The sequence below is a fragment of the Acinonyx jubatus genome, chromosome B1 (assembly GCF_027475565.1).
Source record: "Acinonyx jubatus isolate Ajub_Pintada_27869175 chromosome B1, VMU_Ajub_asm_v1.0, whole genome shotgun sequence".
In the NCBI taxonomy this organism is placed as follows: Eukaryota; Metazoa; Chordata; class Mammalia; order Carnivora; family Felidae; genus Acinonyx; species Acinonyx jubatus.
Window position 1 is genome coordinate 92,760,277 of NC_069382.1, and position 19,591 is coordinate 92,779,867.

General features: G+C 33.6%; 1 long non-coding RNA gene across 1 annotated transcript; it reads right to left on the minus strand.

Annotated features, from left to right (window-relative positions):
* Window positions 1–3,067: 3,067 nt before the first annotated feature.
* On the minus strand, window positions 3,068–19,059 carry LOC128314460 (uncharacterized). Its single transcript, XR_008296121.1, has 3 exons — window positions 18,825–19,059; window positions 15,896–15,948; window positions 3,068–4,868 (listed from the first exon to the last, which is right to left on the minus strand). It is a non-coding gene; the product is annotated as an uncharacterized LOC128314460 (long non-coding RNA).
* Window positions 19,060–19,591: the final 532 nt, after the last annotated feature.

Consider the following 19,591-nt stretch of genomic DNA (forward strand, 5'->3'; position numbering starts at 1 on the left):
TGTTTATTTCTGAGAGAGAGAGAGAGAGACAGATCATGAGGGGGGAAGGGGCAGAGAGAGAGGGAGCCACAGAATCCGAAGCAGGCTCCAGGCTCTGAGCTGTCAGCACAGAGCCCATCGTGGGGCTTGAACTCACAAACTGCAAGATCGTGACCTGACCGGAAGTCGAATACTCAACCATCTGAGCCATCCAGGCACCCCACTTCTAAAAATTACTTTAATACTGAGGATACAGTGTAAATAGTACAGTATATAATGGTGACTATTATATGAAATTACTAAGCAAAAATCATGTTTGATTTTTATTCCAGGATTGATCAGTATATTTTAGTGGCTAAAAATTAAATCATTAATAAAACCAAGAAGGAACTCAAAAGGCATACAAATGGGTAAAACTGACTTTACAGATGAATATATATGTGTGTATATACGTATATATGAATATATATGTGTGAATAAACATATATATGTGTGTATATACGTATATATGAATATATATGTGTGAATAAACATATATATGTGTGTATATACATTTCTATTTGGTTATGAATAGATATAAGATAGCATAGGACAAGTAATTGAGGTGGATAGTCTTTTCAAGTATGTTCTATGAATTTACCCTCATAAAGTAAAAGTCTCCTTTGATTTTGATGACATTTTAAATGAATGTCAGAAAGTAATTTTACCTTTGTTGCAATTAATTTTTTTTTAGGCATAGGAGTAGAAAGCATAATGGGTCATGTTTCGGAAACAGCAACAAGAAAACAAAAACAAAGGTTTAGTATCAGCAAAGTGTCTCTTCAGTTCTTATATTACCTGTGAACGGAGACCAGATTTGGCTCATCAGCTAAAGCACCACATGTCACTGTTAAAGTGACAGAGAGGGCAAATAGTTTCCAGTTGCAATCAATCCTAGAAGACCATTTTTTTGAAGGTCATAAATATGCTGTACATCCTATTTCAATAATTTATATTGTTATTATATTTGGATTATAATTCATTTGCATGTCTTCTTTCATCAAAATGAATTTCAGATTCTAGATAGGAGAAAAGAAATTGCTTGCTGTGAAAAAACACAACATATCTTTAGTATTTAATTGGATATATAATGATAATATCTGTAAAACTAATAGCAAAATCCAAATATGCTTTTATTGAAAAGTTCTTTAGCACTCTCTCTTATCATCTCTCATTTTCTCTGATGTACTAGACCTAAATTGCCACTTATAATGTGTGATGAACATACAGAAACTTACATGTTGCCTTTTGTTTTATCTAGGAGCGAGTAGATTGTACAAATAAGCTTGATTGCTCTGTGATAGAAAATGTGACCATCTGTAACAATTCATATTGTGAACTTATTACATAGATAATTATTATGATTAGTGTTACAATTCAGCAATCAGAAATCTGTACAGGATCCAAAAGAACACAGCAGGATAATACTCCATCTAAATGGGCTCAGGAAAAATGCAATTTATTTGACACACTCCACAAGAGAGGCAGAATCAATTGGATATATAGCATAATCATTTTTCTCTCCTTCAGTAGTTTGGCACAGGAGAGAGCATCACGCACGGAAGCGAGCTTGTGATACAGAACCATGGTTATTGCATCTGCATAAGGATAGATCAGTCATTGGGTACATTCAAGATATTACTAGAGTTCCCTTTATCTGAACAGGACAGGATTTCCTAAAGACATGCTCCTGGGGTGGCTTGGTGTCTCAGTCAGTTAAGCGTCCCACTTTAGCTCTCATGATCTTGCAGTTTGTGGGTTCGAACCCGTGTCAAGCTCTGAACTAACAACAGCTCAGAGCCTGGAGCATGCTTCTGATTCTGTGTCTACCTCTCTCTCCGCCCCTCCCCTGCTCATGCTCTGTCTTTTTCTCTCAAAAATAAACATTTAAAAAATGTTTAAAGAAAGACATGCTCCTTATTTTACATAAGACACCTCTTTGGCCTTTGAATGCTGTCTCTATGTCACTCAGGAAACCAAACCTCCCTATCTCTCTAACCCTACTTGGTTTCAAATGCAGCAATTAAGTTTAGATTGGACCATGTATTTTAGAAGAAAAATCCATCCCCCTTCCGAAGTTCTTACAGCTGTCATATGAACTATTTTTGGAAAAACCACTGAATCTTAATGTGAGAATTATAAACTTATTTAAATCTTTTCTAGCACCCAATGGTTTTTTGAGTTTCAAAGACATGATAACTTTTATTACCATGCTGATAAAATCTGTAATTGTTCGATTTTAAAAAGCTGTTGTACATCTCTAGTTAATCCACATCTGCTACATTAAATAAGATATGACAGAAGGGAACTTGGCGGGAGGTAGAGAGGAAGAAGGCAAAGGAATCCTAAAGACATGCAGGTGGAAAGTTGTTATCCGAAACATCTGGACTTATTTACTAGGTAGTTGCTATCCTGGGATAGATACACATTCTATTTACAAACTCCCTTGGTGGAATACAAATAATATAAAAAAAATGAATGTCTTTGAAAATGTTAATTTTTTAAAATATTGAGTTATGAAATCATGAAGATGGAGCATCACTTGTTTCTATTTAACAGAAAGCCATGAAGATAAGCAACTGTCCAGTAACAGTTTTTGAAGAAAGATTAATTTTGATATTTATTCCCTATTGCTAAATGTTATATTCATAATGAAATAACATTTAGTTGTTGGAAAGAGAGAACTTTATTATATACCATTTTCTTCAAAGTATTCCATACATACTTGTTGTCTATTTTGTGCCCAGTCTCTTGTGCCTATATTTCAGTCTTTATTTCATTAAAATGATGTACGTTTGGGGGGCGTTATTACATATCACAGTAGTACTTGGGTTTCTTTTTTTTCCTTTTTGTATCACATTACTGATTTTTGAAGATATTATACATGCACGGGACATGCTTTTTTATAGGTACAAAATAATTGACAAATTAAAAGCAACACTGCTTCCACAGACATTCTCTTTCTTTACTTGAAGACTAATAAATGCAAGCTTGTCTTTTGTTTTCAGGAATAAGTCATCTATTGATTTGTTTCTTTAGTTTTCATTTTATCAAAATTATACCAGCTATTGTTGAAAGAGTTCAATAATTTAATGAATCTTGTACCAAACAACAGTCTCTTTCTTGTTCTACTCTTCCATATCTCGGTTATCAGTCCCCAGAGTTATCACGTTCAACATTTAGCTGTTTCTTTTGTTATTTACCTCTGTTTTCTAAATTTCATGTGTATTCAACTGTCTCTTGATTACTCAATCATAAACAGTATCTATGGGCTTCCCAAAATGGACAATAGAAGAGAAACCCTGGGCTTTACCCTTCTCTCTTTCTACCAAAGCACACATTACAGAAACGCATGCATTAACATACATATATTTACACACACACACACACACACACGCACACACACACACTTTCATCCAATAGAATGATATAAGTCAGGTTGTTACTGTTTAGTGGTTAAGTCAATAGAATTTGCATTATTGTGACTATGTAAATATTATTCATAGCTAAGCCATTTAGACTATTCCACATAGTTTATTAAAATTACATTTCATATTTTACACAATTCTTTGTAGCTCTAGAGTTTAATTTTTCATTTGGTCACCTTTCAGTGTGGCTATCATTAGTTCATCTTCAAACAATCTTTAAATATGTTCTCAAAGGACCTAAACACATTCACATTCAGTTTAACTTTTTCTTGGAGGCATTCCTCCTGAAGTCCTCTGTCCTCCAGCATGAATCTGAACCATTTGGTCTCTAGACTCATTGCCTACTGGTCATCCTGGGACTTCCTTCCTTTGCCCATCATCTTGCAAATTCCTTTCACTTCTCTTCTGTGGGAAAGCCCTCTTTCCAGTGTTCCCGCTCTTTCCCTTTCTTGTTTTTCTCACTCAACTAACTATTCAGGGCACAAACTCCAGTAGCTTCCTGAGGATATGTATGTGCATCAAGACCTTAAATATCTAAAAAATCTTTTTTACAAACTTCACACACGATTGGTAGTCTGGCAGGATGTATACACTATCTTGTCTCAGAATTTTGAAGACATTATCCCACATGCTCCTAGCTTCCAGTGAGAAGTATAGGGGCATTCTGTATCATGAGTCCTTATAGGTGACCTGTTTTCTTTTTTAACCCTCCTTAAGAATTTAGGATATTTATATCCACTTTTTGGAAATTTTAAGATGACTGGTTTTGGTATAGATATTTTTTTTCCAGTCAGTGCTGTGGATACTCCTTGAATGCTTCTGGAGACTATTATTCAATTGTGGGAAATTTGCATGACTGTTAAATACAAATTTCAATTTTTTTCTCTTATATTTTTCTGAAATTCCTGTTATTAGATATTGGTACTTATGAATCCTTTAAACTGACAAATTTTTCTTATAGCTTTCCTTACCTTTTGTTTTTTAAACTTGCTGGAAATATTCATTAACTATATCTTTGTATCTAGCAATAAATGTCCAGAGTTAATTGTTTTTAAATATGTCCTTTATTATAGAATCCTATGTTGTTTCATACAGCAATACTTAAAAATTTTCTCTCTGATATTTCTGTTTATGAAATATTCTCTACTTCCCCCAAATTCTCCCTTTCCCCTTTCTTTGTTAAGACTTTTTTTATGTTAGAGGCTTTCTTCAAATGTCTGATAATTCTTTTTCAACTCCTTATATGTGATAGTGAAATACTAAAATTTTTAGGATGTAAACTGAGGTTTTCAACTACTCTTACATGCAAATTCTGAAATTAAATGAAATGAACTTATTTTGATGTACCGGTCAACATCTTGCCTTTTCAAATCTTTGTGGGAAGTGGATAAATCAATGTATTTTCTGACATGAAGAGATTACCTTAGTAGAGAAAACAAAGGCATGCATAATTAGCAACTACATGGGGTAAGATAAAACAAAATTTTTATTTTGTTTTGATTCTTTTGCTCATCAATTGGAAGCTACTTAGGTGCTAATCCAGAGTGCAAGATTTCCTCTTGCCTCTCCATGTAAGTATAAGAACTTCAGAAGCTTGTATTTTTATGTTAAGATTTATGCATATGATGGCAATTTACATGAGAATAATGAAATAGTGCACAATTAAGGTGATTTTTGTGATTGACTTTCCAACATCTTTTCACCCTAAATGATTTATCATAGCCAATATGGCAATCTTATTCCCATGGGCAGTGATTTGCATACAACCCTATCCTGGCAAATGAATTGTGAACAAAAGTCCTATAAGGAGTTTCAAGTCTCCATAGAGAATATGGAAAGAGATAATCCTTATTTCACTGGGTATTTTTGTATCTTAATATTTCATCCGAATCTACTACAGTCTTCTTGCAACTATGAACATAAAATCAAACAGAACATGGTAGAGAATAAAGGTGAAAAGAACCTCATGTCTTCAAGTACATCATCGGACCAATATGTCAAACCATCTTGGACCAATGGCACAATATAGTTATATTAGATAATAAATGATCTTTTAGCAATTTGAGTTGTGTATTCAATTGCAAGCATCTCCCCTAATACAATAAGTTGGTTTATATTTAACATGCAGATTATAGTTATTGATAGACAACTTACTGTATGAGTATGCTTATCTTCAATGTGAATGGCAAAAGATTATTCATATGTTGTGGTACAATAAAAGTAATTTAGTTAATTGAAGAAAAGAGATATTTCAGGCTATGATAATATTTCTGATTATACATAAATTTGAAAATGTACAGTTGAATGAGCTTTCTTTCAGGGAGATTTGAAAACACAATCCTACATACAAAATCTGGGAGAAAGAACTTCTAGATGGTAGAATTATTATAAATGTAAAATGTAGTACATTATGCTAATGTTTTAAAAATAGAGCCACTTTCTTTCGTCTTTTGTAGTGTCTACCACTTTGAAATAAAGTTACATAAACTGCTTTTGTCAGAGTTTTTAGGGGATTGCACTGTTGCAACTTTAAATTAATAAAAAATAGTAGTTGTTAAAATTTATTACATTAATTTTTATTTTGCAAGTGTTTTTGAATATTACGTATATTACACATTTAATTAAATATTGCATATTTAATCTTCATTATATATATAATGAAGCTGAGGAATTATATTATGACTAATATTATATAGATTAAAAACTCATGCAGAAAGTAATTAAGATATTTATACTAACTGGAAAAGTCATGCTTCGAACCAGCTTATGTGGTGATGATCTATTCCAAAGCTTGATAAACTTCAATGATGTTTTCAGTAATTTTTAATGATTCTCCCTATAATACTCTTTTCAAGATAAATCTTCATATTAAATACAACATTTTGTCCTGTATTTGCTTCTCCCTCCTCTTTTCAGGTTTAGATTAATTTTGAGAGGGAATCTGGATTAGATAGTAACCCAGCAAATCCACTTAGAGTGGCACAGGTTTTGATTGCAGTAAATAAGTTGTCTTCAAAAAAAAAAATCTACATTATTGTTAGTAATAAAATCACAAAGATATAGATGAATAGAAATGCTGATTCTGTATCCAGGAATCAGTCATTTTGAGGGATTATACCATGATGTAATTTCTTGCCAACCAATTCAGGACTTTACTTAATATCTTCTTAATATAGAAAAGAAAATCCAGTTTCATGAAGAAATGGCAAACATGTCTTTGTGTATTTCAATATATCCTCTATCAGTAGCACTTTCATTTGTTTAAGCCACACAAAGTTGTCAGTATTTGACCATTTGGGCTTACAAAATGACAATCGCACTGTGTTCAAACGGGCACATTTGGGCCTTTATTTTTGCCAAATCATCTGAAAAGAAAGATACTCAGAGTATCTAAGTCAAATTATCAGACTAATTTATACTCATAACACTTTTAAAAATAATGATATTTACGTACACAAAACCTAGTTTAATTTGGCATATTTAGTTTATGAACTTCTCTCTAATGGAAGACTCATACCGCAGTCTCATAACTGTAAGTAACAAAAGCTTGCTCAAGTACTTTTACCTGTGTAGATGATAAGGTTGTTATGAGAAAATCACATCAATTTTTTTTGAGAAATTTAAGGAAGAACATTAGCATCACAATTTAAGAATGCAGATATTTACTTTATAGTATAATGTCAGAAAATGCATAAATAACATCTTTTCTAATTAAATGGCTCATTATGTAAAGAACCCAGGAAAATAACAAAAATAAATCCAGAAAACAACTTTTTAATTAAAACCTAAGTATTAAAATTTTCTTCAATTTTGAAGGCAGAGACCTTGTCCTAATCAGCAGTATATTCCTATCCTTCTCCCACTACCTGTACTTTGTATTTATTATGCATTTCGTAGAGCTCTTGTATTATGTTTTGTGTAAAAATGTTATTAATGGAACATTAAAGTAACATAATTAATGGAACTTCCATAAATGGAAGTTGGGGCAGGCGGTGGGGAGCCTAGATAATAGATAAATATGTTAACAGTATATTTAATACTTTGCAAGTCACAAACTTCACCCATTTGCTTAATATAATAATATGCTTTTTTTGTAGTGTTTTATGTTTCTCTCTGACTTTAAGTCACATTATTTTGCTTAGTTTTATTTTAAGGTTTTATACTGCATTTACTTGAAAACTATGTCAAAATCAGTTTTAGGAAAGCATTTCAAAATTCTACATAAAACAAATAATTACAAAAACATTTTTCTTTATTGTTCATATATCCAGACATTAAAAGTTGGAAATTAAATATATATATATGTGTGTGTGTGTGTGTGTGTGTGTGTGTATATATATATGCATATATATATATATAATTCCTTACAATATATTTCTCACAATAACATTAAAAATTCTTCAAATTTTAAATAAAAGCTTTATATGAAGATTAATTCTCCTACCTGAAAATTCATCCTCATAATGTATATAATTTAATGGTTTTTAGTATATTCGCAGAATAGTGTAGATATTACTATTATCTAATTCTGGAATGTTTCATCATCCCCAATTAGCAGTCTAGGGTTCTAATTTTTTTTGAATTTGAATTTGAATTTTTGTTTTTATTTTTGAGAGAGAGAGAGAATATTAAGCAGACTCCATACAGAGCTTGATCCGGGGCTCATTTCCAAGACCCTGAGATCATGACCTGAGCCAAAATCAAGAGTCAGATGCTCAATCAACTAAGTCACCCAGGCACTCCTGTAATATTTTTTTAAACCAGAAACAAACTACACATACAGATGGTTCCCGACTTAACAATGGTTCAACTTTTGACTTTTTGACTTTATGATGGTGTGAAAGCAATACGCATTCAATTAGAAACAGTACTTAAAATTTTAATTTTGATCTTTTCCTGGGCTGGTGATAAGGCAGTGAAATACTCTTCCAGATGATGGGCAGCAGCGGGCAAGCTGCACTCTGTTAGCCACTTGATCATGAGGGTAAAGCAACCAGTACACTTACAACCTTTCCATACCCATACAACCATTCCATTACTTACTTACTTTCAGTACAGTATTCAAAAGGTTACATAAGATATTCAACAGTTTATTATAAAATAAGCTTTGTGTTAGATGATTTTGTCCAATTGTAGGTTAACCTAAGTGTTCTTGTTACCAAAACCCAAGTTCGGCTGCCTCTCGCTTGAAAGGCCAATACTCAAGAGATGAGTTTTGATTGGGAAAGAATATGAGTTTTATTCAGGAAGCTGAGACTTCATCTGGGGAGAAGTTGGGCTCTTGCCCAAAGGCCAACTCTCAGGTTTCTGCCTGGCCCAGAGATTTTTAAAGGTGTTCAATTGGTTAAGGGAGTGTAGTGATCTATGACATTTCTTCATTTCCTGCAGACTTACACCAGCTACAGCATCATCTCGGTGCTCAGAGGTTGTGCAAGAAAGTCTGGTTCCTTGGTACCCAGAAGTTGTACAACAGTACTCTGTTCTTTCTACAAAAGAGGGCAAGGTCTACAGATGTACAAAGGGAAGCCAGTAAAGTCATTTTTGTGATCTTAAAAAAGAAAAACATTTTGCTAAAAGATTATTGAGTTAATCAGAAAGCTAAGGGGGATTGAAACAGACTTGCTGGCCTCTGTGGCCTGGCAACATTCTGGTCCTTTATTCCCCAAGGCCAGTAGTCTGCAAATCTCAAAGAAAGTAAATTCAGTCTGTTACAGATCAAGGACCTTAATGCAACAAGCAAGGACTGTGTTAACAAGAAGCAAGTTAACCCCTGAGACCAGCGAGGTTGCTGTAATATTCTGGGTACATTTAAGGTAGGCCATGCTAAGCTATGGTGTTTGATCGGTTATGTACAGTAAATACATTATAAAATTGGGTCATTTTCAATTTATGATGAATTATTGTAAATAATTTTATCATAATTTGCAGAAGATCTATACTTTGTTATGAAAACAGAACTAATACAAAAACTTAGGTAATCTTGGTTTCCTAACAGAAAGCAATTCATGGGAGTAGCAATTTTCCCTCAGATATGTCTCTTCACCAACTGTGCCAGCAGTTTTGACTTCGTTTAGAAGAAGACTTCCAAGAGGTAATACTACAAATTTTTTTTCTGAATGTTTTATACTATTTGGACTTGCAATGTCCATCTCCTTAAATATCTTCCTTCTATGTGTACAATAAATGTGGTAATTTAATGCATTAATGTCCCTGACTCTTTACCCTTTCTGTGTCTAAGGATTTTGTCATGTAACTTTGTAGTGTCCTCCCACTCAGCTCTTGAATTGCCATGTTGTTTGCTTTGAACGAAAAGATTTTAGCATATGCAATATAAGCAGAGGCATGAAATGAGCTTGGACTTTAGAGATATTTTCTTTTGTTATCTGCCATTCCCATAAACAAACAAACAAGCAAGCAAACAAACAAACTAAAACATAAGTCTTCCCTAACCTACAGTTCCTCGGAGGAAGATGAATCATATTGATCAGAACCAATCCACAGACTCATGAGTCAGCCAGCTGACCTACAAGTGTATGAGCAAATCCAGCCAAGGTCATCCTAGATTGTCCAGCAGCCTATTGATACCACCTATGAAAGAGCCCAGCCAAGATAAGTAGTCTTCTAACCTGATCAATTCAGGAATATGAGCAATGCATGCTTGTTGCTGTATATGCTCTATTGAGATTCTGTACTTGCTTCTTATGGAGCTTCTTATGGTGACAGCAGGTAACTGAAACAGTGAATAACTAATGAGAAATAAAAATAATATGATATCACTTTAGAAATTCAATAATTTCCCAAGCTATGGAAACTTTATATGGATAGAATTTTCTTAAATCATCATAATCAAAATCCTTTCTTGATATATCCACAGCAGTATGATTCTGCTGTCAGCACAGATGGAGTGAGCTGCTTAGAGAAGGGGATTAAGGAATTCCCTTAGTAGTTGGCTTAAGAGAAGGACAAATCTTCTCCCTTCAACCAGCAAAATAGCATCGAGTGGGGATATTTTCTTTTGGAGCTGAAAGACAAAATACACAGAAAATAACCACCCTAGAATCAAAGAAGAGTTGAAATAAATGAATACTGGCATGGTTGTTATTTATAAAGATAAAAACACGTAGACTACTTTGGATAGTTTCAATGCATTTGACTATACTTCTGGGTGCTCCAATTTCAGCCACATGGGATGAAACATAATACTCACAATGTTAACAATTGTCAAGGCTTAGGTTCTGAGGAATCAGAGTATGGAAGTATCTTAGGCAACCAGAAGCAGAAAAATTAAGGGGTCAATTTGACTCTAAATTACTTAGAGTATAAGCCTCAAGCTGAGGACACAATACCAGTCAAGAAGTACAAAACACTTGCAAGAATGAAAGTAGGAAGCTGAGATAGGAGTTCTGAGCAGTGGAGACCTGGAACCAATGAACAAGACTATCTGGAGTGAAGCAAGATCTCTTGGGCTATTGGCACAAAGGAGGGACTGAAAACTCCATGGCTTTCTTTCATAAAACTCTAAGTGTTTGGTATATGCTGGTCTAAAATCGCAATTATGCCAAAGTATTTCTTCAAATGACATAGTTCAGTTGCAGCAATTTTCACCCATGCATATAAATATGAGCATTTGGAAGGCCTTGATCTTCACAGTTCTGGATGGTCTAATACATATTAGAACTATCCTGGCCACTGTTCACGAAAGTGGACATATGTTTATAGAGGGTCTGAGATCCTAAATGAAACAATCTCCATAGCGACAGTAAGAAAAAAATGGGAAATTAATATTATAATTCAGCTACAATATAGGTTAATTTTTAAGAGTCAGTTGGGGAACAAATCTTTATTGTTGCACTGTTTCAGAATCAAAAAATATGCTGGAAGCAAAATTAATATTTTGCAATGCAGCCTATTTGTAAGTTGGACTGTAAATATATAGCTCTGTCCACTAATGTTTTCTACCTTACTGACTACATGGTGTTGTATCCTGGCTGTGTTTTCTGTCCTCTGGGAGGACAGTACAGTAATTTCTAAGGCCACTTAAGGACCATAAATGAAAGTCATTCAGTTATGATATTGATTCACTCATTAGTTCATTAATGCTATGAATATTGCCTGAGTATATACTATGTGCCTACTATCATAAATTACATGATATCATTATTCTAGAACTAGGAATATCATCCTATGAAAGGTATATGTAGTGGAAAGATTAATAATGGCAACATATATATAATTTAAGAAAGGATAAGTACTACAAAGAAAAACACAATGAAAGTGAGTAGGTACCGGGAAAATACAGTTTTATGCATAATGATCCAGGAAAACCTCTCAGAGGAATTAATATTTTGACATAAATTTGCAGAAAGTAGGGTAATGACGGAATTGATCCTAGAAAAATAGTATACTAGTCAGAAGAAACAGTAAACCCAAATACCCTAGTAGGAACACATGTGGTTTATCTGAGGAACACTTAAAAAGCCAGAAAGTCATTCAGGGCCCAATATCCTCCCTCAATTTTTGAAGTACAATATTCTCCTCTAAAAGAAAGGACGAGTCAAAGGAAAGATTCAGACATTAAAGTATATATCCAATTTAGAATTACTTGTCTTTAAAAAAAATTATTTCTATTTCGTCCTATAATAATGCAACTATCTTAACAAGCAGTTCAATATTCAGGTCCCATTTTTCATTAAAATGATTATAATGCCAATCCTATTTAAGACATTTGGCCACTCCAATGTTTGGGAAAGCGCAATCTCAAATGCCATGCTCACCCACAACAATGAATTACTCCATAAATATAAATGTTGGATTTTTGAGCAGTGACTAACTCATAGTATTGTTCTGTATGCTTTGATTACATATACTAACATATAACCCTATAAAAATGATGTCTATTTTCCTCATATAACCAATTCCAAATTCCTCCTAATTAAAGACAAAACTTCACAAAATGGCAGTTAAAGCAACAATTAATCCATATCCAAAATAAAAGTAAATAGATTACTTAACCAAGAGAATAGATTTAAACTGAATGACAGTTCAGAGTTAACATATTTTGCTACTAGAAATATACTCCTACAAAAGGTATGAAACATGTGTTCTTTCCTAACTCTTTATTCTTCCAACCCCACCAAAATAGACAGTACCACACACTCACCTGCCCTCTGGTTCAAAGAACCAGAGACTCTACCAATCAAAAGCCTATGCATTAGTCTTCCCAGCTCTATGGCTAATGTGCTATGCAAAACATCCATTCATATCCTCTTATCAGTTTGAACTCAATGATTCTCATGAGACCACACACACACACACACACACACACACACACGCACGCACAGTGCTTACATTGTATCTTAGGAGACATTATCTCAACAATGAAAGTACTATAGGTAGAGGAAAAGATAAAAGGGACTGTGATAGTTTTTCGTATTAACTAAAAGTTCAAATGGCCAGAAAACTAGGCTATGGTTTTTGTTTGTTATTATTATTCTTTGTGTTCTTTTCTTGTTTTCCACTGCATCTCAAACAAACAAAAAAAGCTACACTAGTTTTTTGGCTATTAGACCATGTATACTGGACTAAGAAGTATTTGGGAAGAGAAGTAGATATATGTGAAAGATTATTATGAGTATCATCAAGGTTAGTCGTCTTATATGCTGGTAAATGGCTGGTAAGGTGATCTCTTTTTACTAGCAATGGATAGAGAGAAACAAATACATGTGCCTGAGAAAAAGGAAAAAGGTGAGATGTATTACCCTGCAGATGGGCATAACTCTGGATAGAACCTGAGGAATATTAGACTTGAACCACCCATTTAGATGTTAAAAGACCATTCAATTTCTAATACTTATGGGCGGAGCATCTTAAAAATAGTCTGGGGAGGATAGAGTGGTGGGTGAGAGATAAGGCAGAATGCAGGAGACCAAAAATAGTAGAGGTAACATTTACATTGTAGACAGCAAGATATGGGACTGACACTGTGGGCAATCTGAAGAGAGGGTGAAGGAAAACCTGAGAACAATTGAAAAACCCTTCTTTGAACACACACAAAAAAAGATTAAAACCAATCAAAAGTAAACTGTGTATAGAGGATGAACAAAATAAGTCTAAACTGGAAATAATTCCAGTCTAAACTGCAAAATAAGTCTAAACTACAAGAATTATTGGTCAATTAGAACAAAAGCAAAATTATAATCAAGAAGAAAAGCTTTTTCCACCCAAAGAAAAGAAAATGTGGATGAGTCACGCTAATTCTAATTTTGATTAAATACGGTGGACTAAACATACGTTTCTGCTTCTATTCACAAAGAGCCACTGATATTATAGATAATTTGGGAAAGGGAAACAACACAAGAGGAAGTGAAGCCTCCAATGTTCTGAAGGTCGGAAAAAGACAACCACCTGATGTTCTGGGGATACGTGGAAATCAAAAAGCAGAATGGATTGAAGAGCTGGAGAACGATCTGAGGAAACCAAAATACTAGTTGTGAGAGTCCTCCCAGTCAAGCCCAGAAAAGCAAAACATTGAAAATGGCAGCACATACTAGATTCTTTAATTTTCTCCAATTTCGAATGGATCATATATTGCCCATTTATTTGTTTTAAATGAAAATTTCTTACCATGAGTTAAATCAAAATGTCCTGGGCTTTGGAACTTGAAAACTCTTTTGGGGGAGCTCTGCAAGTGCATGTGCATATTTAAATTCCTCAGGTGATACTGAAGGACATTCGTGGTTATAGTTCATTACCTTCATGAGCAGTTGGAGTTGCTTACCACCAGCCCCTATCTTGAAGTAAGCTAATTAATCATTTGTTGAGTAGTATGTGAGTTTAGGTGAGGTCACGAGTTAAATATTTTTATTTACTGTGGGGAATAAGCTTAGGAATTCCCTGAGCTTGCACCGATGGGTTAACAAGGCATAAAGAAATAGAAAGCCACAAGATGAATGCATCCAAGATTAGGCAAACAATATTAGGTAGAAATAATGATCTGTATATTCAAAAATATACAAATAATGAAATGTACTTTGACATCTATCAAATACGAATTAAAGAGAAACTCAGTTGAAAAATCTATATTTTAAAAGTTATAAAAAATAACCTTCCATATTAACAAATTTTTATAAAATATATAGTTTCATAATACAAATATAGATATTCATAGGATTTAAATTACTAACAGCTTTAGTTTTCCTTATATATGCAAAAAAATGGAATGAGTTTAAATTCCTCTTTCCCTGCCCACCCCAAAACACACACACACACACACACACACACACACACACACACACAACATAGCAACAAGAAAAAACAAAGACGGATACAAGGTGAGTAATCCATTTTGAACCATAAAGGAGATGCTGGCCATTAAATTACACAATTGGAGTCATAGCTAAGATATAAAAGTGCAATGCATTATTATCTTCTGTTCATTATCAGTCAGAGTTAAAGAACCCCAAAATGAACAGAACTTCAAACTGTATTTAGACATTAGGAATCCCTTACCTTCTAACTATTGTTTACAGGATTCAGATAAGGAAAAGTCTTTGCAGTGGTGTTACTGACACATATGTCATAGTTGGGTGGAAAATTCTAAAATAGCCAATCCTCATTTTGCTTTAGAATTGAAAACTAATAAAAACAGGTCCACATATGAAAAATTCAAAGAACTAATCTCCAGAATTTATTGAGATCAAATCATGTGAACCTCCACCCTGGTTTTTCCAATTCCCTAGAGAATCCCCCTACCACTGGCTTTGTACCTGAGTTTTAAAATTCAAGATTTGAATTTAATTCACTGAGCTTAAAAACAAAAGCTGTTATAATCTTTGCTTTGGGGATTTTAAAGAATTTGAGTTTTGTGGGAAGATTCTTCAACATTCAAGATTTGAAAAGTGTGAGAATTGCCACCTTTATTAGTGGGACCCTTTTCCCAGTGTTGGCTTAGGACAATGTTTCTCTTTCTTGAGTATGGATCAGAATCATTTGGAAAGCTGGCTGAAACCTAGATTGCTGGCTCAGATCCTGTGAGTTTCTAATTCAGGAGATCTGGGGTGGGCCCATAAATTTGCATTTGTAACAAGTTTCAAGGGCTGCTTATACACTTGATACACAGAACAAACTTTGAGAATCACTGGTTTAGGGTATGTATCCTTTAATTTATCAGCTCAAATTACAGACACAAGAAAAATAATTTGGGCTGATTTGATCTATATTTCCATCTCCAAAGAGACATATAGGTCCACATACTCTTATGTTATAGAATAACAAATTTTACTTCTACTAGCAAGTATATGTTATGGTACGTATGTGCTTCTTGCAGGAAATGAAGTAAACCTGTGAATATTATCAGTGCTATTATACTCCAAAATAAGGCAATATTTTAGATTAGTAAATTGTTAGTTTTTAATTTTCAGTGTACTTTTAACTTCAAATGAAAATCTTACCTAAGATGGTCTCCTGGGACTTTCCATTGACATCTTTTAAAGTGACTCATTGGCTGAAAAAAAAAATGCAGAGGTTAATCATTCTGATTAATTTCTAATTAGATCTACCTGTATTCCAGAGGAAATGATCAATGCTACCATTTGAAGAGGGCAGGCTAAGATCCAGCAACACTTCTAGAGCATTTGCAGTTAATTTCTGATGGTTCAGTTTATGGACCTCACTGAAAAATGGTAAAACTCTCTTATTCCATCACAACTCATTAGAAAGTTTTTTTTAATAGAGAAAGCAAATATTTAATACTTTACCATTGTATCTTATTTTTTACTTTTTTGAAAATAGTGTTTAAAATCACTCAAGTTTGTAATTACTGTGAAAATTATTACTGAATACAGTGAAAGATAATCTCAACCATATGTACCAAATTTTTGAAAAAATCAAGAATTTCACTTGCAGATTAAATTTTAACAAATTTGGGATACTGAAAGTAGAGCTGGAAATGTTTTGAAATCTGAAATTGATTTACTTTCAAGCAACTTTCAGTTTGATTCTCTTAGGCAATTTACAACAATTTAGGGATGTGGTTATACCAAGTATTACTTCAGAGACTGAGGGAAATGCCAGAAAACAATTGAATTCCATTTTGGGGGGAAGGGGAGTATTTTTTACTAAGAAAAATAAAATCAACTTAGGACAATATTGTATTTCCCCAGTGCTTCAACATGGAGAATGAGAGCCCATGAATAAAATCTTGTCAAACATTCCAGTTAAATATTGTAGTTTTGATTATTTTGATTTTTAAAAAATATAACATATAAATATATGAAACATACCATAGGATACATGGTGTTTTCTAGTTTTACATAGAATTCCAAATTTAAAAAAATGAGAATAAAAATAGTTTTGTAAAATTTTACAATGTGCCCCAGCAAATGTAAACAAACTCAGAATTAAATATGGCTTCCATAACCAGGTAATAAACTAAGCATGCTGATATTATTGTTACATATTTCTACAGGAAGGAACACTGAAGATATGGCTACCAGAAATTAATTCTAAAACCTCCAAATATTAAACCCATACCAAAAAGCCTCATTTGTATCTGTATTTCCTATATATTTACAACTCTACTCTTCCATCATTTCCTTTAGTCTGGCTATTGATAACTTTAATTTTATCAAAGAGTTAAAATTTCAGTTCTTGTTAACAATGGATTTAAATCCTCATCCACAAAATACTACAAAATTCTTCCAAAAATCTCAAATATAGAAAAATTGTCTACCTTTACACAATGACCCTTCTGCCATGTTGACTAAAACAGTTTCTCCACACACTTGACAAATCTGGAATTTATGTGTCTTCTATGCTTAACACAGTTTCCCAGTAGAAAAATGTAGTGGTACATTTGAGTGAATTTATTATATGTTAAATTCCCCTTCCAAGGTTTCTGAGCCAGCTGATGGGTCTTGTGAAATGTACTGATCAGATATGCCTTGAATCAAAATCACGATCCTCTTGTCAGATGCAATATAACTTTTTCATATACTTTGAATTACTGTGATTGAGACTTTTCTGTTTTGACGAATCCGTTTGTGCCTTTCTCAAGGAGTAGTTGGTGTCTTTTTAATTGATACTATCTTACAAACTAGAGGTCAGGGCCTCACCTTCTACCCACTGATCATAATTGTCTTTCCATCCATCAACATGTATCCTCAAGAGAAAATGCATAATTCAAGTTACTGTGACTACACATACTAATTGTGGTCTCATAAAAATCTATCCCTTTTAATGTTATTCCCATGTGATAGCTATGATTTGAAACTTCTGTTTGAAAACAGTGTTGATGGTTCTGTGATGGACCCAGTTTCTTTAGTGTTTAAAACATTCAAAAAGAGTTTTTGTATAACTTCTGAGTAGAATAAACTCAATTATGTTAATATCACAGGAGCCAAGAGAGAAAATAGAAAGGTAAGGTGCATATGACAAAACCAATTAGACTATTGATCCCAATCACAAGAATCCATCAGCCTGCACATTTTTAATGGTTTACAAAACATACCACAAAAAGATTTACTGAGTCCATATTTTTCTATATTATTTATTCTTTAAACCATTTTTACTATGTTCTACTTATTCTGTCTTAAGAAATAAATGTTTCAAAATGTCCATCCTATTTCTTAATAATATCATATATGTTGAATCAATGGTCTATATCTCAAGATCAGCCAAAATGACAAATTAATTGGCCATATATATGGCTTCAGTTTTATCTTCACTTTATTTTGCATGGGTGTACATCTTTCTTCAATTACACTTTCACCTTTATTACTCATGTTTGACTTAAAGTGCTTTGTCAACCATTTGAACTCTCATTCAAAGACTGAAAGTCTTGCACACTTTCTGAAACTCTTTTTTGAAAAGTCAGGCAGAAGCATTTGGCATCATTAAGTCATTCCACTAGAAAAGCTTTCTAATTTGTGTACTTTTATTAAATTGTTCTAGGGTGGACAAGATGTTCCTGCACTCCCAACACATGAACCAACATGAAGAAAGTCATAACTACATATATTGTATCAGACATCCAAGTTCAGTTCATTTCCAATGACTAATATCTTAATAGATCAATAAAATTAACAAATTTCTTACTTACAAAAGTCCAAAACATTGTGGTATGTAAGGAAAACTCTACACGGCTTTTCTCATGCTTTCTGAGCTATTCCATTGGCAAATCCTATTGGTGTGTATTTAACACCAGTAACAATTTCATAAGGCTACTGCTAAAGCTCTTATATAATCAGAAGTACCATGGAGACTGATGTTGCTTTAGTTTTCACTGGATTCTGCAAGGTGGCATGATATTGAGCATATGCTGCTAACTTAGCAACTAGGCCTGTTTCCGAGGAAGTCTTGCTTTCTTTGATGGATGCTTACCTGTTATCTGAAGTCTGGCCAAAACTCTTGGAGTTTGATGAATATATTCTTGAACATGAAACACTGCAAGAATACTTTGTTTTTGAAGAAAAACATTCTGTACACCAGCTATTCTACACAGTGTGCTAGTAGCTTTGCCAGATCTATCATCTGGATATGTATAGGTTGTCAGTTAATGTTTTATAATTGTGATTAAAAGGTAAAGAAGCAACTTCTTCGTCTTTCTCATCAGAGCTTGAGCTGCTACTTGAATCCTCCCACAGCTACCACATAACTTTCAAAAATCCTAGGTAAATCTCTTCCTTACAGATCCTTTCAGTCACTTTCCAAAAGGCTACAGGGGAGATGGTTGCTTTGGGTAAACTTAGATAACTCTTAACATCTCTTCTGACTCTAATCCTTTATGTTTTCTGATAGCGTCTCAAGAGTAGAGATTGTCCATGCCAGGGCCACTGACCCCTCTCCCCATTCAGGGGGCAGACTCTTCTCCTCAAGCCTGTATGACTTCAGCAGAGTTCTGCTGGACCCCTCTACCTTCTTTGATTGTTTCAAGACAATGAATCATATAAATATTTTTATATTAGAAAGTCATGTATTAGTTATCTATTGATACATTTAACCCCAAAACTTAGCTTAAGCCAACATTTATTATCTCACACAGTTTCTACAGGTCAGGAATTTGGAAGAAGCTTAGCTATGTGTCTCTGAGGTGAGTCTCAAATAAGGCTGTGAACAAGCTGTCTACTAGGGCTATAGTTACCAAAAGA